The following is a 27,528-nucleotide window of genomic DNA, read 5'->3' as shown; positions in this document are numbered from 1 at the left end:
TTTGTATAAAAACATTATCTATATAGCAACCCAGAACACATAAGAAAATTATATATGTACTATAAAAATACATGTAGTACTGAAAAGAAGTGGGTTTAGGCACATGCATGCATGTATCAGGGAGAATGTACATGCATAGATTGATGGTTTGTTGTGGCCATATCTTCCAGCTACCCTGGAAATCAACACAATTGCTCGGCATAGTCAATGCTTCCAGCATTGGAGCATGCTATTTCTTTGGCTGAACACTAGAGGCACCTCCAAGCCCAGCACAAGTAGCAGTAGCTCATGCCAGGTGGCCCCAAGCAGAACACAGGTGGTGGCTGACCTTGGCCTGCACCTCCTGAGCGGCCCCAGAGCCAGTACGCACAGTGGACAGCTTTAGACCACATCCAAGCACCACCCAACCACCTCCACAAGTGACACCTCAAGGGGTGGGCTCAGCTGGCACCAGAGCCCTGCTGAAGTAAGTCCTGCTCTTTGGGATGGGCCCCTGCTCAGCTGATCCTCCGTGGTGGTCGGTGGTCAGTGGCTGCAGCCAGTCCTTGCAGCTAACTGGTCTGGGGGGTAAATCCTCCCACTGACTTGCCAACAGCAATCAAGGCTCAACTACAACAGGAGGGTGTACACAGCCCACACGGGGGGGGGCACACTTAGAGTGCCTAGCTTGGGTGATCAGGGAGGATGAGCCACTGAAACCTGCAGAACACCTACTACACAAGGCCACTCAACCAAGCCTGGGAGACATAGCAGCTCTACCTAATACATAAAAACAAACACAGGGAGGCTGCAAAAATGAGGAGACAGAGAAACATGTTTCAAATGAAAGTCCAGAGAAAGAACTAAACAAAGTGGAGAAAAGCACTCCACTAGAGGCAGAGTTCAAAACACTGGTTACAAGGGTGCTCGAGGAGCTTAGTGAGACATAAAACAGCATAAAAAAGGACACGGAAACCTTAAAAAAGAACCAGTCAGAAATGAAGGATACACTAACTGAAATAAAGAATAATTTACAGGGAATCAACAGATAAAGCTGAAAATCAAATCAGCAATTTGGAATATAAGGAAGCAAAAAGCACCCAACAGAAGAGCAAAAGGAAAAAAAATCTGAAAGATGAGAATGGGGTAAGAAGCCTCTGGGACAACTTCAAGCGTACCAACATTCGCATCTTTGGGGTGCCAGAAGGAGAAGGAAGAGAATAAGAAATGAAAAACTTATTTGAAAAAATAAAGACAGAAAACTTCCCCTACCTGGGGAAAGAAACAGACTTGCAAGTCCAGGAAGCACAGAGGGTCCCAAACAAGAGGCCCACGGCAAAACACATCATAATTAAAATGCAAAAGGTTAAAGACAAAGAGAGAATCTTAAAAGCAGCAAGAGAAAAGCAATTAGTTACCTACAAGGGAGCACCCATATGACTGTCAGCTGATTTCTCAACAGAAACTTTGCAGGGCAGGAGGGAGTAGCAAGAAATATTCAAAGTGATGAAAAGCAAGAACCTACAACCAAGTTTACTCTACCCAGCAAAGCTGTCATTTAGAGTTGAAGGAAATATAAAGAGCCTCCCAGACAAGAAAAAGCTAAAGGAGATCATCACCACCAAACCAATATTACAAGAAATGTTAAAGGGTCTTCTTTAGGAAGAAGATCAAAAATATGAACTATAAAATGGCAATAAATATGTATTTATCAACAATTGAATCTAAAAAACAAAATAAATGAACAAGCAGAACAGAAACAGACTCATGGTTGCCACATGTGAGGGGTGTTAGCGGGATGGGTGAAAAAGGTGAAGGGATTAAGGAGTACAAATTGGTTGTTACAGAGTAGTCATGGGGATGTAAAGTACAGCATAGGGAATACAGTCACTAATATTCTAATAACTATGTATTGTGTCAGATGGGTATGAGATTTATTGGGATGATGACTTAGTAAGTTATATAATGTCTAATCACCTCGTGTATACCTGAAACTAGTATGATGTTGTATGTCAACTATAATTGAAAAACAAAAAATGATTTAAATTAAAAAAAATAAAATGAACTTTACTACTAATATTTATAATAACTATAAAAATGACAGTATGAAAGTATAATTTTTCCTTCCTCTGCTGTCATGGTTTGAGTTCTGACTAGGCTTTATAGTAGTGCCTAATTTCAATCTTTTTCCCCTAAAATTTTCCCCATTAATGTTGCTTTACATTTGATGATGTGCTCCATAAATCTACATTCACAGAATAGTAACTTATTTAGCAAAAATATCCAGGTTTTTGCACTTGCAAAGATATTAACTTCCCAAGGAAAAACAAACACAATTCACTTGTTTTTAGGTAAAGGCAGTAAATTGCTTCAAGATGGAATAGTATCTTAAGCTCTAGGCCTGCAGTTAAGTCTATCAGAAAATTACTTGGAAAAGTACAATCTCTGAAAGAAAAATAAGCCACAGAAATATGCTTAGCTTGTTGAAAGTGAGTATATACTCAAAACAGCTTTAAATAATATCTCACTACCCTAACAGTTTGCTAGCTAAAAAATATACAAAAGTTAAAGGTGAGAAATTTCAACATTTATAAAAACAAATCAACAGCAAACACCATTACTCTCCGGTCAAAGACAATGATTTTTGTCAACCATATAGGTATTTGTCTGCACAAGAAAGATACATCTAGAAAAAAAAGAGGTTTACTATGCCTCTGGAATTATATTTCTAACATTACATCACTTTTTCTAATAACCACCTAGTGGGATGAGTTACCAAGGGAAATTACGGAACATATTTTCCTCGAAGTCTTTAACAAGGATAGTGGCCAGTGGCTATTAAGAGTGCTGTGACAAGTTTTCTGGCCTTTATAACCCTGGCAACTGGTGTGCAATGGATGATCTACACTCAGTGCCTGCCAGTCATTAAATTGCTCTCAGTGTAAGTGAGCAAATGGCCATGCCTGCAGTAAGTCTGAATCTCCAAAGTCATGGTGGTTTCAGAAAGAAAATAAAAATATTTCCAGCCCATTCTTTTCTGATGGCAGCTTGTCTTGACCACAGAATTTCACACAAAAGCCTTTAAAATATGTGCAAATTTATAAACATGCAGACAAAACTACTTTAGCTTCTGAAAATACCACAAACTGAGATAAACTTCCTCCCTCTAAGTGGCTTGCTTTCACCGTCTCTGAAATCAGAAATAGACTTTATTTTTTAAAATAATTAATTAATTTTTAAAATATTAATTCATTTATTGATTTGAGAGAAAGAGATTTGTTGTTCCACTTATTTATGCATTCATTGGTTGATTCTTGTATGTGCCCTGACTGGGGATTGAAGCCACAACCTTAGCATATCTGGACAATGCTCTAATCAACTCAGCTAGCTACTGGGCCAGGGCTAGGAATAGACTTTATAACACTAGTAACCCCACAGAATTTTGGTGTTGTAAAGAACCTTAGAAATTTTGTGGGTGAAGAAACAAGTGCTAAAAGGTTAAAATCTAAGGCCAAATAGCTAGTTAATGGTTCAATAAAGAACCCAGATTTTCAGATTTCTGATCCAGTGTTCTTTCACCACAGCACTCAGCCTCTCCTTAACCTATTGATCTTTGTAAAAAAGTCTCCAAATATCAATAAACATATGTAACTAGTTAGCAACTTATAGAAAAGTATTTCTTATATACTTCAAATCTATACTTAATAAATGATCAACTAAGGCTGGTACATAGCAATTTACCTACTTTTCAGATGGTTTAAAGAATATAGCTAGTAAATGATAGAAAAGTATTTTGATTTCCAGTTATGATTATACTCCAAAAATATTAATGCTTACTGATCACTTACATTTGGGCACCATGGTAGGTGCTTGAGGATGTAAGAACAAATACGGTCCTGGCTGGTGTGGCTCAGTTGGTTGAGCATTGTCCCAAGCACCAAAAGGTCATGGGTTCAATTCCTGGTCAGGGTACATGCCCAGGTTTTGGTCTCAATCTCCAGCAGGGGGTGTGCAGGATGCAGCCAATCTATGTTTCTCTCCCTCCCTCCCCCTTCCTCTCTCTCAAATCAATAAAAACATATTTTTTAAAAAAGAATGAATACAAACATGGCTCCCTCCTGTTTAAAAATTTATGCCTAAAATTATTTTCATATTATTGCCTTAGGTTTCTATAGTACTTTATAAGATGTATCTCTCCACTGAGTCTCATTAACTCCTGGCGAGTTAGGCAAGGGAGATGTGATCAGAGCAGAATGATTCTATCCTAATGCAGCTCTTTTCACATCACAACACTGACTTCTTTGGTTTCCATTGCACAAATATTTAAACTCATAAGTGTACCAGATAAGCATGGTCTGTAAGAATTCTTACTCTTTTTTAAATCCCATGTTCATTTAAATGGCAATGCTGGCCCTGATACAAAGATTCCTTTGTTAACAATTGCAATTATATGCTAAAAGTTACTAAAACTTAACCTCTTATAAATGAGTGCAATTTAGATAAATTATCAAGCTAAGTACTAAAATGATACAGAAGAAATGAAGGTCTAATTGTCAGGCCAAATATGAAACATGTTATTTTTGAATTAGATATAAATTTAAAATAATGATTATTATATATACATTATTCCTTAAATAATTTTTGCACTTTGGGATCATTTAAATTATCTCAATTAATTATATGAGTTACTTAACAAGCAACATATTACAATTCCTATTGTATCAATACAGAAAAAGAGGCAAAGATGTGATACAATTTTCCTCCTCTCCTCCATACACAAATACAAAGAAGCAGTTTGGGATTCAAATTTAGTCTCTCAGCCATCCAGATTAGAGCTCTATAATCCATCCATACTAAAAACAACTTCATTTTTAAAAATATTGAACTTGAAGAAAAAGTTCTAAGTTACCACTTTTATTACAACTTACAAACTCTTTATTGGAGCATTTTAACCTTATTTTTAAAAAATGATTTGAGAGAGAAAGGAAAGGAGAGAGAGAAACAGCGATTTGTTGTTCCACTTTTTTGTGCATTCATTGGTTGTTTCTTGTATGTGCCCTGACTGGGATCGAACCTGCAACCTTAGTGTATGGGGATGCCGCTCTAACCAACTGAGCTACCTGGCCAGGGCTGGAGCATTTTAACTTTAAACTCCTCAAGCTGTACAGTTGGGGAGAAGAAAGAACACCTTAATCAGGATCAACTGATTCACATAATAAAGGATTAAGTGTAAGATATATAACTATAAAACACTATCAGTATATCTAAGGTTGAATAATCTTTAGAATGATGGAACTCTCAAGCCTTCAAATTGAATCCTCAGACTTCACCGTTTTGCCTCATATTTCTTTTTTATACCCTAATACTTCAGTTTCTCCTACCCACAGGTTTTAATTTTTATTACAGTATTTCCCCCAAAAACAGATTAACAAGATTCTCTTTAAACATAAACTTAAGAAATAATTCAGGCAAGTCAATTTAATTTATACAAAAATAACACTGATATCAAGAAATTTCAGCAGAGGTATTATGACATTGTGTGTAAGGTTACTCTATATTACATAAATAAATAAATAAATAAATAAATAAATAAATAAATAAATGGTAACATAACTACATAAAATTAAGAAACATGGCTCCCAAATAGAGAAAAATATTAACAACTTCAATCTGTTAACTGTTATCTGAAACTGCTAATATGACACTGAAAACAATCTCATCTTCTGGAACTGGTCCTGACTAGAGATCTATTTCCTAAATCTCCTGGAAACTGCTAAATAATGGTTCCTGAATTTTAAGCTTTGGTGAACAGATATTTCACCAAAATTTCTGTATCTTTTTCACAAATCGTCCTTAGTTTTAATTTGTTTCTTTCTTTTGGAAGTCGAGTTTAATTTTATTTATCTTTGGAGATGGTATAAGTCATCAATTTAGACTCTCCCATCCCCATATTATGTATTATGGATGTACTGATACTTTGAAACTTGCTATCCTGTCATGGTTCAAACTTCTAGGTATAATTATTTCCCAAGCAGGTTGACTAACAACTTGGTGTTTGACAATAGAATGGGGCTCTAATAAAATAAAACTAAAGGCCACAGTTCTTTTTGGTAGCTAGTCACACCTATAATACTAGCAGTAAGCAAAGTGAAAAATAGGATTTATTACACAAACTGTGTCTGTTATCTCAGCTAAGTCTGCTCATTAGCTCTAATACCTCCAAAGGGAAAAGGAAATGAACCTTTATTAAACACCTGAACCAGGACAAAAACTCTCTTGGATCTATATATTTCATTTAATTCAACGACAACTCTATTGAGTAGCAATTACTTCCATTACACAGAAAGGAGATCTGTCCAAAGTAATTCTGCCAGTAACTGTAAGAGCCAGCTTTTGAATCAAGGAGCTTCAGATTCCAAAGCCAATATTTTTAGTACTCAAGGATTTTAAGGCTAGAAAATAGTACCACATAAAGAACCAGTACAATTCCTTTGTGTTACAGATGAGAAAACTGAGGTCCAAAGAGAATGAGACTTGCTCAAGTGCACAACACTTATGGTGAAACTGGGATTTGAGTTCAAGTCTCCTGATTTCCAGTGCAGTTTGTGTATAATGATCTTCATTTGTGTGTGTGTGTGTGTGTGTTTGGGACTGTTACTCTTGATATGATCTGCATATAATTTATAACATTGCAATTGTCTCCAAATGAAATTCGTATGTGTGGCAAGTTCAGGGATGTACATTTTTAGTAACCAAAATTATTAAATGTATTTGGCAAGAATAAAAACTTAATTAGTGCTTATAAATCATTACATATTGTAAAGAAGTCTGTTGCCAATATGCTTGTTTATTCAGTTAATAAAGTGTCTATTATATACAGGCTACTGTGCTTGGCAATAAGAATACAACTGTATAGGAGATAAAAGGAGTCCCATCCTTCTCATGGAATTTACATCCCAGCGGAGGGTACTGATGAAGACATAGGCAATTATAATGCAGCAAGTCAATGCTATGATGGTGAGAGCACAAGATGCTATGGGAACAGGAAGCAGGGACACCTAACCCAGACTAGACTTTCCAAAGGAGATGATACGAAAGATGAGTAGGAGTCAGTAGTTAAGTATGGGGTATGGAGTGTACAAATATTTCTGGGGGAGCTGTAGAAGGGAGGAGAAATGTACCTAGAGAGAGAAAGACCAAATCATACAGGTCCTTGAATCAAGGACTTTATAATCTTGTCTATTAGAACTACCTGGGGAACTTAAAAAGCACACACAACAAAACAGATGTCTGGGCTCCATCGTAAACCAATGAAATCAGAATTTCTGGGAATGAGACCCTGGCAGTAGTATTTTTAAAAAGCTAACTAGATGATTCTAATATGTAGTCAGGATTGAGAGCCACTGTTTAAGCTATATAGGGAATTAAAAATATATTGCAAATAAAAGGTTATCTTAAGTAATTAAACTTCTGTGGGCGCCAGTTTCTTTATCTATTAAAAAGTAGGCTGGAGTAGGTTAGAAATGGCATGATATAGTGAAAGGAGTCTGAAAACATTCGTTTTTGTCAATGAGACTGTCATCTGACACCTGTCTGACTTTAGATTAAAATATCATTCTCAGAGATAGTAATACTGCCTTGTTTATGGCACTGTTGCATAGCTCAGGATAAGTAATACTTAAGAAAACAGCTTGATAACTGTGCTAATAAAATACAAACCATGATATTCCAAGATTTAGACTGCTAAAGTTGCACAATTTTTAAGATCATACATATTTTCACCGGAGATGAAATAATTTATGATGCTTCATTAAAGAAGCACCCCTACCTTGGCATTCAAGACATTAAAACAATAAAATAAAGAACTGATCCTTTAAAGCGACTCTAGTTGCTAAAGAGATCAAATGGGATTAAGTTAGTTCTTTTCAAATAAACAGATCAACAGAGTAAATGTCTTTTTCAAATGGTAATAGCAAATGTTTAAAAATCTCTGCTCACTAAAGGGTACTAATAAGGAAAGCTACACAGAAAGCAAACTGTTTTAGGAAAAAAGTTATTATGATCTACATTATTATATAAGTATTTTATTTATAAATTTAGGTTTTTTGTGTGTTTTTTTAAGGGGATACTTATTTGGGATGGAGAGGATCTTATCCTGACAGGAAGGAAGCTCTGCCTCCAGAAGGACCGTTCCATTCACAGAGCCAGGCAAAGCCACTGATCTTTTGCAGTCTCCCTTATATATATATATATATATCTCCATCCCCAGGAGAATATGCACGTTCATGCAATTTTTCAGTTTAAGTACAGTATTTGTATTTAGTGATATCTCTTTAATACTACATCCAATTTACTTACAATTTTTTAAAAAACAGATATATGAAAACACTGTTCTGCATTTGTATGTGGTTCAATTTTAATTCAACTAAAACTAATAGCAATGCCTTCCAAACTTAATAATCATAGTCAATGATAAAATATTAAGTTAATATCCATTTACTTTCTTGCTATTTTCACCACGATGCTATTACTACTATGATGTCCTATCATTTATTTGAATCATCTAATTTAGAATGGTGAAAAACCCCCAAGAAACTTTTGAAAAAAGTTATCGATGAAATTTTATTTAATTTTATCTCAAAACACAAGATGAAAAAACTTAAAACACCACCACCACACACACACACACACACACACGCACACACACCATGGACCATCTTCAGATAATTCTGGCTGATGACACTGCAGAACAGCTAATCTGATATTTAAAATTTTCCAGAACATGTGATGTTTAGACAAGAGATCTATGCTGTCAACCAGAATTCAAAAGCTCAGTTAAAAAAAAAAAAATCTTAAAACTTGAACACAGACATATTAACAAATTCTTACGCGGCAGTTGCTTCAAGAGTACATTAATAAAGACACACAGCGTCCTAATTCATCCCAGTTAAGTTGGCAACACGTTATCCTAAGCATTTCCAGGTCTTTTCTTAACGGGCAACCCAGCACATAAATTTTGCGCAGTGCAAATGTAAGCAAATAGCCAGAGAATCGACTTTCTAAGCAGGGAAACGTGCGACCAGTGTCGCCCGCAGTGGTTGTAGCCGTAAAAAACACCCGGCTTGAGTTACCAGGAGTTTACCTACCCAAGTCTTCTAGGGGTTCTCGCCGGCTTCTCAAACTACGATTCAAAAACATCCCCCCGCCGGCCCCCGTCCCGCGCGTGCACAAAGGCGCGGCGCTAAAATGAGGAAGCGGCGGCCCCCGACCGAAATCACGACCCGGTCTCAGGAAAGACCGCGGGCGGCGCTCCGAGAGCTTCCTCTCCCCGCGCTCCGCTCGCCCTCCGGGCAGCTCGGTAAACAGCTCCTCGGTTGCCGACGTCTAAGAAAGTAGCTTTCGATTCCCGAGCCTAGGAACCAGGCACCATCACCCCCTGTTCCCTTAGCACCCCAAAATAAACCGCCGCGCCGCGGCCGCGGGCGCTAGCCGCCCGGTCTCGCCGCACCCCTCAGGAGCTGCGGAACCAGCATCACAGGACAGGCTCAGCAAAGGCACAAATCACGAGGCGACGTCCCGGTCTATGAATGAAAGATCCAATACGCTCGACTGTCACGGTCAAAAGGAAAACAAGCTCGAGAGGAAGGGTGGGAGGGGAACCGCGGGGTGCGGGGAGCAGTTTTCCTTCTCGCCCCAGCCGGGCGATTTAAACCCAGTTGGAGGCGAGCGCAGGGTGGCCGGGCTGGCGGGGCCGCCGTCCGCGGGCTTGACAGCCCCTCAGGACCGGCTGGCGGCTCGGCGCGGGGAGCCGTGGCGCCGCCGAGCTCGCGGCAGCCCGGCCACCCCGCGGGCAGGGTGGGCGTGCAGGGGCGCGGGACCGAGCTCCCGCGGCCGGGCGGCGGCCCTGGGCGCACTTCCTCAGTTCCCAGCCGCCCCATCACCAAAAATGGGAGAGGAAGGAAACAAGGAGCGAGGCAGCGGCCACGGGGAGAAAAGGGGGAGCCCTGGTCTCTGCATTTGGGTGAGGCCAGTGGCAGGCCGGGGAGAGGGAGCGGCGATCGCAGGCGAACTCCGCTGCGGCCAACGCTGGGGAAGACAAGCGAGGGTGGCCCCCGCCCAAGACGGCGGGCGCGCCCGAGAGCCCCCGGCACCCACCCGGTCCCCATCCCCACCGCGCCCGCTCCCCGCCAGTCCGCGCTCTACTCACGCTCGGAGCTCCTCCAGGCTCCGCGGCTCTAGCCGCATCGGGTCCCAGCCCCGCGGGCGGCGGCGGCGGCGGCGGCGGCGGCGGCGCCGAGGGAGAGGAGAGCGGGCGGCACGGCCCCCGCCTCCTGGCCCCTCTCCCCCGCCGCTCCGGAGCTGCCCGGCCGGGCCCGAGCCCTGCCTCGCCGGCGGCCCCAGCCCCAGCCCCAGCGGCCGCGGCGGCAGCAGCCCGAGACCTCAGCGGCCGCAGCGGCGGCACCGGAACTGCCGCTTTCTCCTTCTCGTTGCCTCTCCTGGCTAGCCCGGGCCACACGCCCCCGCCCCCGTCTCCTTTCTCTGTCACCCCTGTTTTTTTTTCCCCTTTTGTTTCCAGAATAAACTTTATTGGTCTCCTTTTCCGCTCACATCGTGTAAACAAACAACGAACTCATCCCCACCCCCTTGACTCCCCCCTCCTCGGGCGGAGGAGGGTAGGAGCTGAGAAGGGGCCGGGCCTACAGTGCCCCGGAAGCAGACGTGCGAAAGCGGAAGTGAAATTGCTGAGGCCGGGAGGGGGAAGTGGGCAAATCGGGTAACAACGTGCTGGTGCGGCTGCGCCTGGCTTTTCCGCCAGGCGTTCGGGTGGTGGTGGGGCTGCATTTCTGGCGTGCGCGTCTTCGATGCTGCGTCTTTCGCAGGGGTGGGGGTGGGGGTGTCATCCTACAACGGCATCTGTGTCGTACGTCGGTTTCTACGAGCAGCAGGCGGGCTGGGGTAGAGAGAGAAAGAAGGGCAGATACCCGGAGCCAGCGAGATCATTCACTTTCTGCCCGGAGAGGAAATGAGATTTCCTCTCGCTCCGGGGCGAGAGAGGGGGCGCGGTGGCTAACCGCCGCTCGTCGGTGGCTAACCAGAAGTGGCTCCAGATACTAGAAAGCAGGCCTTTTATAAAGCGTCGCTGCGCGTCCTTCTGCCCACAAGGTTAAGTTGTAGCCCATCCCGAAAGAGGAATGCGCTGCCACAGCCCTCTGCAGTCAATCCTTTGACTCAGGGAAGACCTTTTGCAATCCCCCCCCACCACGCCCTTTTTTCTCAGAAATCAGCTCGTGGGATTTAACTGACTATTCAGAAGGCGCGCTTTTTCCGAGTAGTGCCCACGGAGACGTCAGAAAAGCCATCTTGACTATAGGTCAGGTTCAAGGTGGTGCTTTGGTGCTGCGTACCACAGAAGCCTCTTTTTGCCTGAGAGCCTTGTAATGCGATCTGTTGCCTTTTGAGATCACTCCTGATTAGGGCCCAGTTTCCTTCGTGTTCCTCCCCCTAGTGGCCTTTCATTGTATTGAAAAGGCATAGGAGCAGTGATAAAGTCCTCAAACGTAGGTGCTCCCTTTAATTTTTAAGGAGTAGAGGGGACTTGGAACTGACCCATCCCAGAAATGTTACAGTCCAACTTGTCAAGCAGAGCGAAAATCCGACACCACACGTTCAAGCCCAACTGTGAATGACATCTATGTGGTCCTAGTTTCATTTGCCTGTATTTCTGTATTGTGTTAAGCTCTGGTTTTCATCTCACATTCCAGGGGCCTATGTTTCTAAATATTTTTCTCGAACCAGTGATTTTTTTTTTTTTTTTTTAGCAGGTTCAGAACACTATGTTACTCCAGAGCAAGGAATTATATGTATGAATATATATATTGAAACATATATATGTTCTCTTTCTGTATTCTCTCCATTCTCTCCTTGTTCTCTCCATTTTCTTCAATCTCTTCATTCTCTGCTCCCTCCTCTTTCTCCACTTTGTGCGATCTCTCCATTCTCTCCATATATGTGTATGTGTGTGTGTGTGTGTGTGTGTGTGTGTGTGTGTGTATATATATATATATATATATATATATACTGAATTACTAGTCAAAGTAAACCTTAAGGCAGCGTTTCCCAAATTGTGTTTCCAAGCAGAGTTTCATGAGAGATTCCTAGATAGTCCTTGGTGGGGAAACATTCTGCTAGGTATAATTTTCCTTCTAAAATGTAATTTTTAATAAGAAAATGTTAATTACATTATGATTTTTGTTATGCAATAATCTGCCTTTAAGAAATCATGTGTCAGCAGAAAATGCCACACTTGTTGCTTGACTATATGATTATTCACTGGTGCAGGAGTAGCATTTACTGCCCAATTCAGGGTTGATACATTTGGTTTATTTGGTGACCATTGCTCTGTTATGTGCTTTATCTTGCTTCCAAAGGTGTTTGCACTATTATAACAAAACTTGTTGCTCAAAGTCCTATGACTGCAAGAAGAATATTTTACAGGACAAGTTGAAATAGTGGTTCTCAGACCGTACATCAAACAAAAAAGATGGAACACTTCAGAATTAAAGAATTGCCACCTAAGTTTTCTAACTGTTCAAGATGACATTCTTATTCCATTTTAGCACATTGCAAATATGTTAACAGTTTCTTGCCTTTTGGATTTATTTCCATTGAAAATAATGATAACTGATACTAAAATGTATATTTTGCAAAATATACATTTTAGTAGTAGCACTTAAGTAGTAGCACTTAAGTCACTACTAATTTGTGAAGTAATTTGGAAACAAGTCAGCTTGGTTATGTAGCAATATACTCTGGATGAATAAAACTGCAAAGGCAAACAGTGAAAATACACCAAACAGAGTGAGCAAATTTATAGCACATTGTAATTCAGTTACGGTCAGGAAACATACTTTTAAGATTTCAGTTCTTTTCAATTTGTTAAGGTTTGTTTTGCCCCAGAATGTCCTATATGCACTTACTAAATTTTAATGTGCATTGTTGGGAGGAATATTCTATGAAAGTCAATTATATCAGGTTGGTTAATAACATTATTAGGCCTTCTATATTCTTCTTGATTTTCTCTACTAATTATACAGTTTCTGGGAGAGGAGCATTGATGTCTCCAACTATAATTGTGGATTTATCTATTTCTCCTTTCATGTCTGTGTATTTTCACTTTGTACGTTTTGAAGCTCTGTTGTTAGGTTACACACACATTTAGAATGACATGTTTTTGATGAATTGACTTTTATCATTGTGTACTATTTCTCCTTGTCCCTTGTAATATCCTTGTTCTGAAATCTATTTTGTCTCACATTAATATAGACACTCCATTTTCTTTTGATTAGTTTTTCTGTGATATATCTTTTCCTATCTTTTTATTCCTCTTTCTATGTTGTTGTATTCAAAGTGATTTACCTGTGGACAACACATAGTTAGGGCTTTTTAAAATATCCAATCTGATAATCTCTTCTTTTAATCGCTGACTTTAGATGATTTACGTTTAATGTAATTATTGATATGGTTGGATTTAGGCCCATTATTTTATTTGTTTTCTTGATTTCCCTTACTGCTTTCTATTCTTTCCTGCCTTCTTTTGAATTGTTCAAATATTTCTTAATATTACATTTTAATGTATATATTGTCATTTTGGATATAACTCTCTTTTTTTTTTTTTACAGTTGTTCTATGGCTTACAATATATATACCTAAACTTTCACAGTGTACTGAGTGTTAATATTACATCACCTCAAATAAATGTAGAGAGACACCTTACTATGATATAGGTCCCTCTGTCCCCCCCTTCCCCAATAGCTGACCTTTATGTTGTAGTTGGTATGTATATTATCTTTACTTATTTAAAAAACTTTTATAAGAGTTTATTTGAGCCAAACTGATGACATGCCAGGAAGCAAGATCTCAAATGAACAGAGAATAGCAGTTTTGCATCTTCTTTTATGCTTTTGAAAATAAGGAGGGAATGTACATGCAGGTGGGAGAAAGCAAGGTGTAGATTGGATTACAGAATAGTTAACAAGATTATGTGCTCTCTTGAGGGTTAATACCCACTTTGAGGGGTATTACTCCTGCTATTTCAAAGGTGTGTTAACTTAGATGCACAAGAACAATCAATAGGGCTGGCTTAAAACCTTTCACTAAAGAAGTTATAGGCCTGGGTTGTGATTACCTACTCTGACTTGCCTGGTTAGGAATTTATGATCAGATCACCCTGTGAGGTTACTTTCAATAGAACCCATTTTTTTCACTTACAACTTACCCGCTTTGATCATAAATCAATCTGAAGGATGCATTGGTGGCCAACCTTTTGGTCCGATAGTATGTTCTCACAGAGCTAGGAAGGCTCATTCCAAGGATATGTCAGTATTGATGTCATGTTTTTGACTATTGTGGATGGGAAAATACTATAACCATGGGATCTGAGCTGAGGCCAAATTTTTCCCAAGTTGGCCTTCATTGTGAAAAACATTGAATCATTTCTATTCTGTGAACTATCATGACCCAAGTTTTGCCTTCTGTCTCATTTTTTTGTATTTGGCATCTAGTATAACATCTACATAAGCCATGTTCAGTAATCATAAGCAGTTGGACAATATAGAAAAATCCAAAGAACAAGTATAATTATTATTACGACTAATATCTTTAAAGAGAATCAAACAAAATAGATTCTGAGTTCAGTATCAATCCATCGTTATCCAGGCCTTGTTTATGTCTTAGGATAGCTGTCTACCTCTGGTGTCGGTGGCTTCTCCTCAAGGAGTCTTTGATGTTCATAGGCAGTGATAGATGTCCGTTCGAGGTTAGGAGCCTGTTAATGAGGTTGGAGAGTATCTTTCATTTGGCCTCCTTTCCAATAAACAAAATCTTCAGGTGGCAGTTAAATGATCTTTTTTTCTTTTCTCTCCCAGGATCTCCTGTGCCTGTCTTGTGTCTGTCTGTCTGTCTGTCTCTCTGTTTTGTGCTGGAGGTTTAAGGTTTGAGCCCTCCATACTAATTACTTGAGACAACCTCACAGAGGTGGGCAGGGAAGAGGTGGTGTCACTGTCCCTTTGGGGTCAGCATAAATGATCTTTAAGTCTTTGTCTCCTGAGAGCTCTCTGTGAAAGGAAGTATTTACCAACTTCGCATTTTCTTGAAGTGACTCTATCAAACCTTGGTAATAGTGTAAGATGTCTCTTTTGATAATGTCAGTTCATAAGTTCCTTCATATAAGTCCAGCTTAAATGCACTAAGATGATGCCAGGGAGCCAGGAAGAACCAAGGAGTACTTCTCTCATAGCTTCCTGAGAAAGGGTAAAGGGGAAGTAAATTCTCTGAGATCTTAAATGTCTAAAAAGGTTTTTGTTCGATTCCAGTGGTTTTCCCCAGTTGCATATTGGAATTACATGGGAGAGCCTTAAAAGCAAAAACAAACCCTGGCCAGGTGGCTCAGGTGGTTGGAGCATTGTCCCATATATCAAAAGGTTGTGGTTGGGTTCCCCAGTCAGGGTGCATACCTAGGTTACGAGATTGATCCCCGTCGGGGTGAGTACGGGAGGCAACTAGATCGATGTTTCTCTCTCATATCAATGTTTCTCTCTCTCCCTTTCTCTCCCCCTTCCTCTCTCTCTAAAATCAATAAACATACCCTTGGGTGAGGATTTTAAAAAAAAGCAAAAACCAAAATCTAAACACATTCTCAGGCCCTGCCTCAGACCCACTAAATGAGAATTCTGATAATAGGATTTAATAGTCCCCCAGGAGACTCTAATGTGATACAAAGTTGAGAGCTTGAAGGTTTGGCTGGATGTGGTAGGCTGAATTCTAAGATGGCCCTCAAGATTCCCTCTCCATGATGTACACAGCTTACATAATCCTCTCCTGCTGAGTGCGGGTGGTACTAGTACATACCATGGAATATTATTCCCATGAATAAATTACTAATCAGTTGACTTTTAGTTAGAGAAATGATCCTGGTTGAGTCTTGCTTTCCTAGGTGAGTCCTCCAAGGGAAGGAAGTGCATCTGAGAGATGTTCCCCCGCTGGCCTTGAAGACAAAGCAAACGGCTGTGTTGCTAGAGGAGGGGGCTCTGTGGCAAGGGCCTGAGGGGAAGCCATTAGGAAATCAGAGCCGTCCCAGGCTGACAGGTAACAAGGAAGCAACGACTTCATGGGACCTCAAGGAACTGACTTCTGCCAACAAGTCAAATGAGATTGGAAGAGGACTTTGAGTTCCAGGTGAGAGCACAGATTCAGCTGATACCTTGATTGCAGCCTTGTAAGACCCTGAGCAAGAACCCAGCTCTGTGCCCAGGCCTCTAACTCACAGAAACTGAGATAATAAGTGGGTAACTGAGATTATGGTAATTTGCTCCACAGCAATAGAAAACTGCGTAGAATTCTGGGGAAGGGGTTAAATCACTTTCCCTATGAATTTTAGAGGCATTGCTCCACTGGCTTCTAGCATCCTATGTTGCTATAATGGAATTAGGTGACATTCTAATCTCCATTTTTTTTTGAGCCATTTGTGAGTAAATTTCACAGAATACATGCCTTTACCTTTAAATATTAAAGTGTATATTTCATAAGAACAAAGGCATTCACTTAAATTACAACAGTACAATTATGAAAATCTTAAAAATTTAAAACAATATAGTACTTTCACCTACAAATTTTATTAAAATTTCACCAATTATCCTAATAATGTCCTTTGTAACATTTTAAAAATGATTCAATTTAGCGTCATGCATTGCATTTAGTTTCCAAGTTGTTATGTCTCTTTAATATCAAAGACTTCCTCAGACTGTCTTGTGACATTGATGTTTTTGAAAACAACAGGCCAGTTACTTTGTAGAATTTCCCTCAATTTTGGGTTGTCTGACCTCATGCTTAGATTCAGGTTATATATTTTTGGCAGGAATACTATATAAATGTTAATGTGTTCTTTTCATTTATTGATTTTTAGAGAGAGAAGAAGGAGAGAAAGAGAGAAAGATCCATTTGTTGTTCCACTTATTTATGCATTCATTGGTTGATTCTCGTATGTGCCCTGACCAGGAGTTGAACCCACAACCTTGTTGTATCGGGATGACGCTCTAACCAACTGAGCCATCTGCCCGGGGCCTAATGTGTTATCTGCAATACATCCCATCAGGAGGCACGAGATGTCAGTCTGCTCCATTGTTTATGATATTAACCTTGATCACTTGGTTAAAATGGTGTCTGCCAAATTCCTCCATTATAAGCTACTATTTTTCCTGGAAAATTCTTGACTATGTAATTGTTCTTAAATTACTTTTACCTATTCATTTTAGGATTCTTTGATGATTCTTGCCTGACTCAACTGTCATTATTTTTTAGTTATCTGAATTAATTGTTTAATTTACTTTTAAGTGCTCTGTTTTTCTCCCTGGAAGCTTCTAGACTATTCTAAGTGTACTTGAAGTTCATGATTTTGATACTAGAGTTTAATGATACTGGTGTAGTTTTCCTGGGCACTCAGTAGATTCTTTTAATCTGGAAATTCTTTTACTTTGGAAAGTTTTATTTTTATTATTTTATTCTCTATGTTCTCCTTTTTGGAATTCTTGTTAGTCAGGTATTATACCTCCCATATCATTCTTTTTGTTGTTGTTGTTGTTAATATTATCTGCACTATAGTCTGCCTCTTTAATCTTCTCTTTGCTATACCATCTGGAACTTATCAATTTGATCTATTGAATTTTAATTTTTATGTTTGAGTTGTAACTTTTCTAGAGCTATTTCCTGTTATGGGTGTTATTTTTAAAAATATCATTCTGTTCTGTAATATTCCATATACGTGATGTGTTCCCTTTCCTTACCACAGGGAATAACAAAATGTCTGGCTGCTTTCTTTAGTTCACTTTCTTGCATCTGGGTTGGGGTTCCTTCCCCTTTCATGCACCCCACCTGTTTTGTTTTTTTGTTTCAGTATTTAATGGTAGAGACTCTCCTCAAATGTCTGGTGATTCAGACTATCCATTTATATTTTAGAATGAGGTGCTAAAAAGCTAAGTGGTTGGCTTCACTGCAGGGTGGTTCAGCTGTCAGGATGCCATTAGTATTTGATCCACGAAATTCCTAGACTGAAGGAAAGATCCTGACTTCTTACTGCTCAGGGTGTGGGTTTGACACTACTCTCCCCTGTAACTCACCCATCTGTAGTGTCTAAACATAGAGCCTCTCTGATTCCATTTTCTTCAGAGAGGACAGTGGCCTGGCAGGGCTGGATTGAGAAGCCCTGGTGTTTCAGTCGTTCTGTATACAAACTTTTGACCAATTTCTCTGTTTTTATCTCTGCCTCCTCTCCCCACACCCAGGGCCCCCGAGTGGTCTGTGTTGAGCCTCTCCGGGTTCACTGCGGTGACCGACGTGCTGCTTTTCAGTAGGCACCCTACAGCGCCCTCTTCTCTGTCACTGTGTCTGCTAGCCACCCTCCGAAACGGCCTCGCTGTCATTTGCGGCTGCCGCTCTGTTGGCCTTTTCCTCGTGAGTTTATTGGGCATTTCCAATAGAATATTCAGTGTCATTTTTAGGTGGGACTTTGGAGGGAGAGGAATTGAATTTCTAGGGTAAACGTGACATGTTTCTGTTTATTTTAAAGTATTTATTCTTCTTGATGAACATATAATCAGTTCTCCATGTCATCCTAACTCACCCACCCGTCCACTCACCTACCCATCTAATTTGTTTACAACTGCATTAAATCTGTAGGTTAGTTTGCAAGGAACTGATACCTTTACAATACTGAGTATTCCACTCCTGAAATGCTTCATTTAGTCAAGTGTTCTTTGATATAGTTCAGTAAATGACTACCAGATTCTTCATATAGCGCTTGTATGTTTTCTTTAATCTTGTTGATAGATATTTCAACTTTTTGATTGGTCTAGGGAATAGACCCATATTTTACCCCCTTAATTGATTATAGAAAATATATTTATCTTATATCAGATAACTTCGATGGACTCTTGCATGTTCTGAAAAAGTAGAATTCTTTTATAGAAATTATATAAATAATTTTTAAATGTGTATCATATTTTATAACAAAATATGAGATGAAAGCTGTTTTACTAAGCTTGATTAATTTTGTTAATAAATATTAATTTTTATTTTCTTGCAGCAATTAATCTGTGGCTTTTTTTTTTCCTATTTTGCTTTTTTGCAAATAAGCATTATATGTTAGCAGTTTCTCTTGATGGAGATCTATGCACACACTTTCATTTGTGAAGTATTCCATGATCAAATAAACTTGAAAATGCTACCTTAAAATACCCAGCACCTACCACAGTGCTAGAGACACTTAGCAGGAGCTCAACAAGAACCTACTAAGTGAATGAATGTGTTCAGTCTTCCCAACTGTCTTCTTTACTTCAGCTTGTCCTCTAAACTCAGAGACGTGAAACATTTTCTAAAAACTCTCCAAGTTGAATATTTCATAGCATCCCTAGAAACCCATGTTAGTGTTTAACAAATCTCAATGTCAGGAAACTTCCTTACCCTAAGGCTATTTTGCTGTAGTTTAAGTCATTTCCTTTTATTCTTTAGTGCTGTTAGAGAACAGGTTACCTTTCCTTGCGTATCAAGCTGAGAGAAATATTATATGTGCTTTAGAAATTCTTTTTGCCTTTCTCCACCATGATCCTATAAGATGAGGATAATTCTGCCACCCATGAAGAAAAAGTAGATTTATTTATAGCAGAATATTTAAAAAATATGTCCAATGATTTTAAAGAAAGATGATACTTAAATATAAAAATGTTTATCTCACTTTCCTCTCAGATCTCTTTATACCAAAGGTTACCAAACTTGACAAATCTTTAAAAACACCTGGAGAACTTAATAGATATAAAAAAATTTAATCCCCCGCACCACTACAAATGTAGTAAATTTGAATACCAGATGGGTGGTTCTTGGAAACATTTAATTATAAGTTTTAGAAATATTAGAAGTTTTAGAATCTCCTCTTTATTTCTGGTGTTATTATGTTTTGGTTTTGGTTGTTTTTTCTTATGTTACACTAGGCAATAGGGGTGCTCTTTTACGAAGTTGAAGATTTATGTCCTTTGATTCTCGGAAAAATTTTTCCTTTAATTATTTCCCCCCTTCTATTTACGTTATTTTCTTTTCCTGAAATTCCAGTTAGCTGGGAATTTGAGCTTTTGGATTAAAGTTTTCTTTTTCTTACTACTCTTCTCATAGTAAGCATCTCTGACTTTTTGTTAACTTTTCTCAACTTTACCTTTTAATGCTTCTGTTGAATTTTTATTTTGATGGTCATGCTTTGATCATATATAATTTCCTACAGCTATTTTTCTTACGTGATGGTTTAAAGTATGTCTAAAAATTCTCAGATGCTCTCATCAAAACGTGTAGTCTGAATAGCCCTCTCTTTGAGTATGGGCTGGATTTAGTGACTTGCTTATAATGAATTTAAAAATGCAAGTGATAGTATGCAATTTTGGATACCAGGTCATAAAGGACACTGTGGGTATCTTATTTATCTCCCTCTGGATTATTTGCTCTGGGGGAAGCCAGTTGCCATGTTGTAAGAACATGCAATTGTGTTATGAAGAGTTCAGTGGAGTGAGAAACTGAGGTTTCCTGTCAACACCTGTGTTGAGCTATTTTAAAGAGGATCCTCCAGTTCTTGTCAAGTCTTCAGAAACCTGCATCCCAGCTGACAGGTTGGCAGAAAATCTCGTGAGAGAACCATCAGGCTAAGTTACACCCAGATTCTTGACCTGAAGAAACTGTGATATAGTATGTGTGTGCTGTAAGTTGCTAAGTTTTGGGGTAATTTGTCATGAAGCAATAGGTGACTAACACATCTCATGCAGAATGTTCCTTTTTATAGTACCCTCTTCTGGTTTCAGAGGTGCCCTATCTTCTATAATTTCACAGGACATTAATAATCTTTATTTATTTTCCGCACTGCATTGTCTCTAATTCCTCTGAGTTTCATTTTTGTGGATTCAGGATAGTTCACAAAAAGCCAAAGAGAAGGAAGGGGTACAGATTCTGGGAGTGAGGTGGTGGGAGGGGAGGCAAACAAATGGCAAGTGTCTGCTACAGGAGTGAAGGAAAGTGAAGTAGGAGAAAAAGATTAAATATATTTTAAGAGTCCTGGCTGGGCGTGGCTCAGCGGTTGAGCATCGACCTGGGATCCAGGTGATCGGGGTTCGATTCTGGATCAGGGCACATGCCCGGGTTGCGGGCTCGATCAATGACTCTCTCATCATTGATGTTTCTATCTCTCTCTCCCTCTCCTGTCCTCTCTCTGAAATCAATAAAGATATATTTAAATATATATATATATATTTTAAGAGAAAGAGACCTATGAATATATTCCAGAGGTTTTTTTGTTTGTTTTGCTCACGATTTCATCAACGATCATCAGCACTCAAATTCCTTAATCCACACCATCTTTGGCAAAGATTTGTAATATAGTGTAAGTTAGAAGTACTCAGTGGTGATTCTACACTGTTTTACTTGAATTTTTCTTTTCCTAGAGCTATAGGGTAGGTGAACCAGAAGTTACAGGGCTGCATTAGGAAAACCTAGATATGGTTTGCATAACAAGTAAACGGAGTGTTGAGTAGCCTGACAGTAGTTTTCTGACAAAGGTAAATGTCAGTGGAATCATTGTAAACCCCATCACCTACCGTCTATGACTTTGAGTAAATTTTTCAAATTTTAAGAACCTATTTTGTAAAATGCAAATATTAATAGTCTCTACCCTAGGGTTCCTACAAAGGCCGAGAGAGATAAGGAGCCAGGCCTGGCAGAGTGTGCCCTGTCCTTTCCCCTCTCCTTTCAATTCTCTCCTTTTTTCTCTTTTTCTGCTTCTCCCCCTGCACCTCATAGTTTTCCTTAGTACTAGTATTATTTAACCATGTGATATCACGGACCTTGAATCTGCCTTGAAGGAACTCCTGGCTTATTGGCCACTGCCAGTCTTACCCATCTGCTACCATACCAAAACATGATGCTGACACCTACATTTTTAAAGTTATGATCAGACCTCTACCACAGAAGCTTGATCCCTATAACACACCTAAATCACTCAGCAGACTTTACACAAAGCCTGCTTTGTGAGAAACTGTGCTGGGTAGTGGCTATGTATAAGTATGACATGCTACTCATAGTCTAGAGGAGGAGACAAACATAACACAGAACTCCCCACTATTCCAGACATTCTCAGACTGCTGGGGACATAGAAGAGGGAGCTCTGATATGCTTGTGATGGTCACTGAAGGCTTGGCAAAGACAAAGCACTTGAAAGGGGTAGTGTGTGTGTGTGTGTGTGTGTGTGTGTGTGCTGGGGCATTGGGCATAATTGCACATACAGAAAACAACCTATGCAAAACTACAGAGGTATGAGAGTACTGTTATGATTGGAAACTAACAAGTAACTGAATGTAAAATCTGAGGGCCTACTATGTACCAAAGTTATATGGTAAACATGGAGTCTTCAAAGACCAAAACATAGTTATTTCCTGGACAACAGCAGCAAATTAAGTCCTTGTATGGTACCTGAGAATTATAAAATCAGCATAGAGGATGTACTCCCACAGCACTTTGTACTAGTGTAAGTATTTGTTTAATAATTTGTTAATATTTGTTGGATGAAGAAAGAAATAAAAGATAAATCTTAAAGAACTTTCAGAAGTCAGCCAGGTGGAAGTTTTATTTTTTCTCAAATATTATCATTCTTTCTCTACTCACTTCAGTGCTTCAGTATTTATGTGATACTCAAATATTTTCTTTTATTTAGCCCTTCTAATTATTTGCTGCCATCTAGTGTAATAAAGTTGATGTTGTAATGTTGGTTTTTCAGTTTTACTGAAAAATAATTGACATGCATCATTATATAAGCTTAAGGCATACAAGCATGATGGTTTGATTTATATTGATTGTGAAATGATTACCAAATAGGTTCAGCTAACATACATCTTCCCATGTAGATACAATAAAATAAAAGAAAGGAGAAAAATCCTTAGGATTTATTCTCTTAACAACTTTCTTCTATATTTTCCGGCAGTGTTAGCTATAGCCATCATGTTGTACATCACACCCTTAGTACTAACTTATCTTATAACTGGAAGTTTTTATCTTTTGAACACTTTTCTCCCTGCCCTACCTTCCCCTCTGTCTCTGGTAACTATAAGTCTGATCTCTTTTTCTAGCTTGTTTGCTTTGCTTTGTTTTTAGATGTCACATATAAGTGAGATCATACAGTATTTGTCTTTTTCTATGTAACTTATTTCATTTAGTGTAAGGCCTTCAAGTTCTACCCATGTTGTCACAAATGATGGGATTTCCTCTTCTTTATGGCTGAATAATATTTACATACTTATCTTTAATGTATTTATATAAAGACATTCATCTGTCAATGGACACTTGTTTCAAGTGTTGGCTATTGTTAATAATGCTGCTATGAACAGGGAAGTGCAGATATCTTCCCAGAAGTGGAAGGATCATACTGCTGGATCTTATGGTTCTATTTTTAATTTTTAGGGCCCTCCATACTATTTTCCATAGTGGCTGAACCAATTTATGACCCTACCAACAGTGCACAGAGGTTCCCTTTTCTCCACATCCACATCATACTTTGTTCTCTTCTCTTTTGATGATAGCCATTCTACCAGGGGCGAGGTGATATGTCATTGTGGTTTTCGTTTGCATTTCCCCAATGACTAGTGATGAGCATCTTTTCATGTACCTGTTGGCCTTTCATACATCTTCTTTGTTTTGTTTTTTTTTTTAAATATATATTTATTGATTTCAGAGAGAGGAAAGGAGAGAGAGAGAGAGAGAGAGAGATAGAAACATCAATGATGAAAGAGTTGTCATTGATCGGCTGCCTCCTGCACTCCCCCACTGGGGATCGAGCCCACAACCCGGGCATGTGCCCTGACTGGGAATCGAACCCCGATCGCCTGGATCCTAGGTTGATGCTCAACCGCTGAGCCACGCCTGGCCGGGCTCATACATCTTCTTTGTAATCTTTTTAATTAACATGATACTCTGTTGGTTTTATAGGAGTACTGCTCTTCATAATTCATTTAAAAAATTTAAGTCATAATTAAAATTTGAATAAAAAGTGAGAAATTATCATAACATTGATGCTATTTAATAGTATGTAATGATGATTTTCCAGATTACACTCAGTGTGTTAAACCTAAGACAGTGAAAGAAACTGATATAAAATTCAAGGGATGTTGCATACAGAAAAGGTAACTAATGTAAATTTAAAAAAGTTAAAAGTGCTCTAAGGTAGTGCAATGGAATGTGATATAATTTGGAACAACCTCTGTCCTGTGTTGCTGGCTTCTGGGTTCCTGTACTTCCTCTGCCCAAAGTTCATTCATGTGTCCCTTGTAGTGATTTTTAATATTTTAAAATGATGTATATCATTTCTTGTTAATTTAAAAAAAATCCTAAATAATTGAATCATAAAATACCATTTAATTTATTCACTGGCTGTAATTGTCATATACCTATTGTAATGTCATTCCCTCTCTCTCCCTCCACCCCTCCCCTTTCTTTTTTTGCTTTCTGTGAAACGAAAGTACTGTTTTAGTTTTTATTTCAGTTTTAGAAAACTTGTGGCCCTGAAGGAAATGTTGGCTGGGTAGGTCTGCCATGATGTTATTACTAGACTCTCAAGACAAATGTAACGTTAAGTTGTTTTGAAGCCAGCACTTGCTATGATGGAAGAGACTCTGGAAAGAGGACTTCCTGCACTTCCAGGCTTAGGGCCCCTCAGAGCTTCCTCTGAGAGGTACCAAATTAGAATGGAATGCTTTATTAGAATACTTCACCTTTTCCCATTTCTCCATCTAGGTGTGCCATGAACACCATGAATTCCTACATAGAGAGAACTCTAAGCTGGTGCCAGAGGACCAGATTTCCAACTCTGCTTCCTGTTCCTTAGGTGGTGGAATGACATTAGTCAGGATACATAGGCCATTCTGGGCTCACTTTCCTTTTTCACATATTCAAGGATTGTGTTTAGATTTTTTGTTGTTGTTCTTTCCATCTGTAAGACACAGTGATTTTTCTTGCTATTTACTTTGCTGAGCTTTATCTTCTGAAGGGAATGCAAACCTTCATTAGAAAACAATTCCTGAAGAAGTAGGGAAATAAATACTAGTGGGAGGGTTGTTGGAGTAATAAGGAAGGTTAAGTGGTTGCCATACTTCTTTTAGGTCCACCTGCTTAAAGGTAGCAGAATAGTTTCAGACATATCTCTCATCCTTTCATAGTTGAAAAAAAACCCTGGTTCTATTAAGTCTGAAATGTGTTTCTGTTACAAAAAGGATACAATATCCAGGATTGGGAAAGATGTAAGTTCACAACCTGCAGTTTATCATAAGGGAACCTAAAGCTCGGGTGAGATAAAATGAATGGAAGGTACAGCCCAGTACTGACTGGAGGCAGAGTTAAATATTCACAAATCACAGGAGATGCAGAAGATCCCAGTGCTTCACTGAGGAGCTGCAGACTGTCACCATATACTTACAGGACTTGTAGAACCTGGAGCTCTTTTTATGTAGTAATTACTGATTTTCTAGTGTGATTTATGAAAATTGGTCTTATTGTCTCATAAATAGGATATTAGACTTAATGAACACATTCTTTGGATAGTATGAAAAAAAAGATGACTTTAGCAATTAAAAATAGGCAATTTTACTTCATTTGGAGAAGCAGCAAGGGGCCATTTAACCTTATAAAGAAAAGAAAAAGAGTTATGTGTCAGATTGGGAGCCTATTGCTGTTAAAAACCTTTCCCAGGATCTGGTATTATGTGAAAGAAGATTCAAGCACTTCATTATTTCTTTTCTATTTTCTTCTTTCAGGCCTGTCCTGAAACCATTTATTTATTCTATCCTAAACCATTTATTTATTCCCTACTATTTCAAGGCCCCCTTTAAAAATAAGTATAAAAAACATAACACTAGGGGGAAAACAAGTGTAGGAAGACAATGAACAAAATAGGCAATTGAAATGTCTGGCCCCACTTTGGTGGCCTCCCTGCTTCTTTCCCCCCACAAAACTCCACTACAGGGAAAGAAAGATAGAGATTCTCCAAGTTCTAAAAGACAGTAAGTTAAAGTATCCACATTCCAACACGAAGCTGACTGATCCAGGCAACTTCCTATTTGGAGTTCTCACAACTAAAAAGGTACAAGTAATTAACCATTAAGTACTGTTCTTTAACATAAGCTTGTAAACTGACATAAAGTCACATTGGCTAGTTTCTCTTCTCATACTGAAGTCCTTGAGACAGGATAGTAAGAAGCTAGGGGAATTCCTTGACAAGTGGAATAAGGGAAACTGAGACAAAATCATTAGACAAAGCCAAACATTTTATAATGTATGGGGAGAGAAGAAATTACACATTCAGCAATCTGGTAAATACTTATGAATTTTCTGCTTAATATGAGGGTGTGAAAATAACTAAACCCCTGATTGCATATTAGCAATTACTATAAGTCTGGAGAAGACAGGAAAAACACAGTCCGGAATAAAGTCTCTGTGTGTGCACAGAAAAAAACCCCCAAGTCAACATTAAAATATACAACATGCCCATCTCATGGCCATGGCACCAAAAATGTGTTAGAACTGTCATCTTAGTAAATGAACTAATATAAAATATGGATTTTCTCAGTATGGGATCTAGCATAATGAAAAATAATTATCTTTGTTTTAATATGAGAGTTTCCTCCTGATAAATTCAGAGTATCCCACATAATAGTACACCAAAGAGACAACATTTCTATGAACTACAATTGTCAGGCACTATACTTCCTGTTTAAAGGGGAGGAAACAGAAACACCTCCCTCCCTCCCTCCCTCCCTCCCTCCCTCCCTCCCTCCCTCCCTCCCTCCCTCCCTCCCTCCTTCCTTCCTTCCTTCCTTCCTTCCATCAAACATGATGGTACAAATATACTGGTTAAGTATGCCATATCAAGTCATAAAACTCAAAAGTGCAAAAAAATAAAAGTCTTTAAAAAATAATTGGAATAAGACTCAATGTTCAGGTCTTATTCTTCCTAAGGACTGAAAATTTAGCCAATTCCACATGCACTTCTGTTACCCACAAATCTTTCTTGTCCCCAAATCATTTCCAGTTTAAATGTAATTACTTTATCATGATACAACTTCCCCTGTTCTCATCTCTGTCCTTCCTTATTCTCACCTCTAGTCCCTTAACCCTCTACAGTCCTCTCTCAGCCCCCCGAATGGCCTTTAATGCCATAAATGCTAAATCATGAACATGTTTGGGCACACCCCTCTGCTCTTCATGCCCAAATACTTCATGCTAACATTTTGCTATTAGCTTATTAGAGAGAAGCCTTTGGATCTTGGTTGCTTTTCTGAGCCCCGCTCCCAGGAAGAGAGCTTAGATCTCTGTTTCAGATCTTAAAACACATCTGGAGTTCTAAAATTTCTATCTTCATAACTTTCTTTCCCCTCCCTCCCCCCTCCCTCCCTCCCTCCCTCCCTCCCTCCCTCCCTCCCTCCTTTC

The 27,528-nt window shown here is 39.1% G+C and overlaps 1 protein-coding gene across 1 annotated transcript in view; it reads right to left on the bottom strand.

Annotated features, from left to right (window-relative positions):
* PIK3CA (phosphatidylinositol-4,5-bisphosphate 3-kinase catalytic subunit alpha) overlaps nucleotides 1-10,266 on the bottom strand; it is a 61,077-nt gene extending 50,811 nt beyond the window's left edge. Inside the window, exon 1 of the mRNA XM_081137824.1 lies at nucleotides 10,187-10,266. The gene's annotated coding sequence lies outside the window, so the exon portion shown is untranslated. The remainder of the gene's footprint in view (nucleotides 1-10,186) is intronic.
* Nucleotides 10,267-27,528: the final 17,262 nt, after the last annotated feature.

This window comes from Miniopterus schreibersii (genome assembly GCF_964146895.1).
Source record: "Miniopterus schreibersii genome assembly, chromosome: 5".
Lineage (NCBI taxonomy): Eukaryota > Metazoa > Chordata > Mammalia > Chiroptera > Miniopteridae > Miniopterus > Miniopterus schreibersii.
The sequence above is the reverse complement of the archived record's forward strand: the minus strand, read 5'-3'. Positions and strand labels throughout refer to the sequence as shown.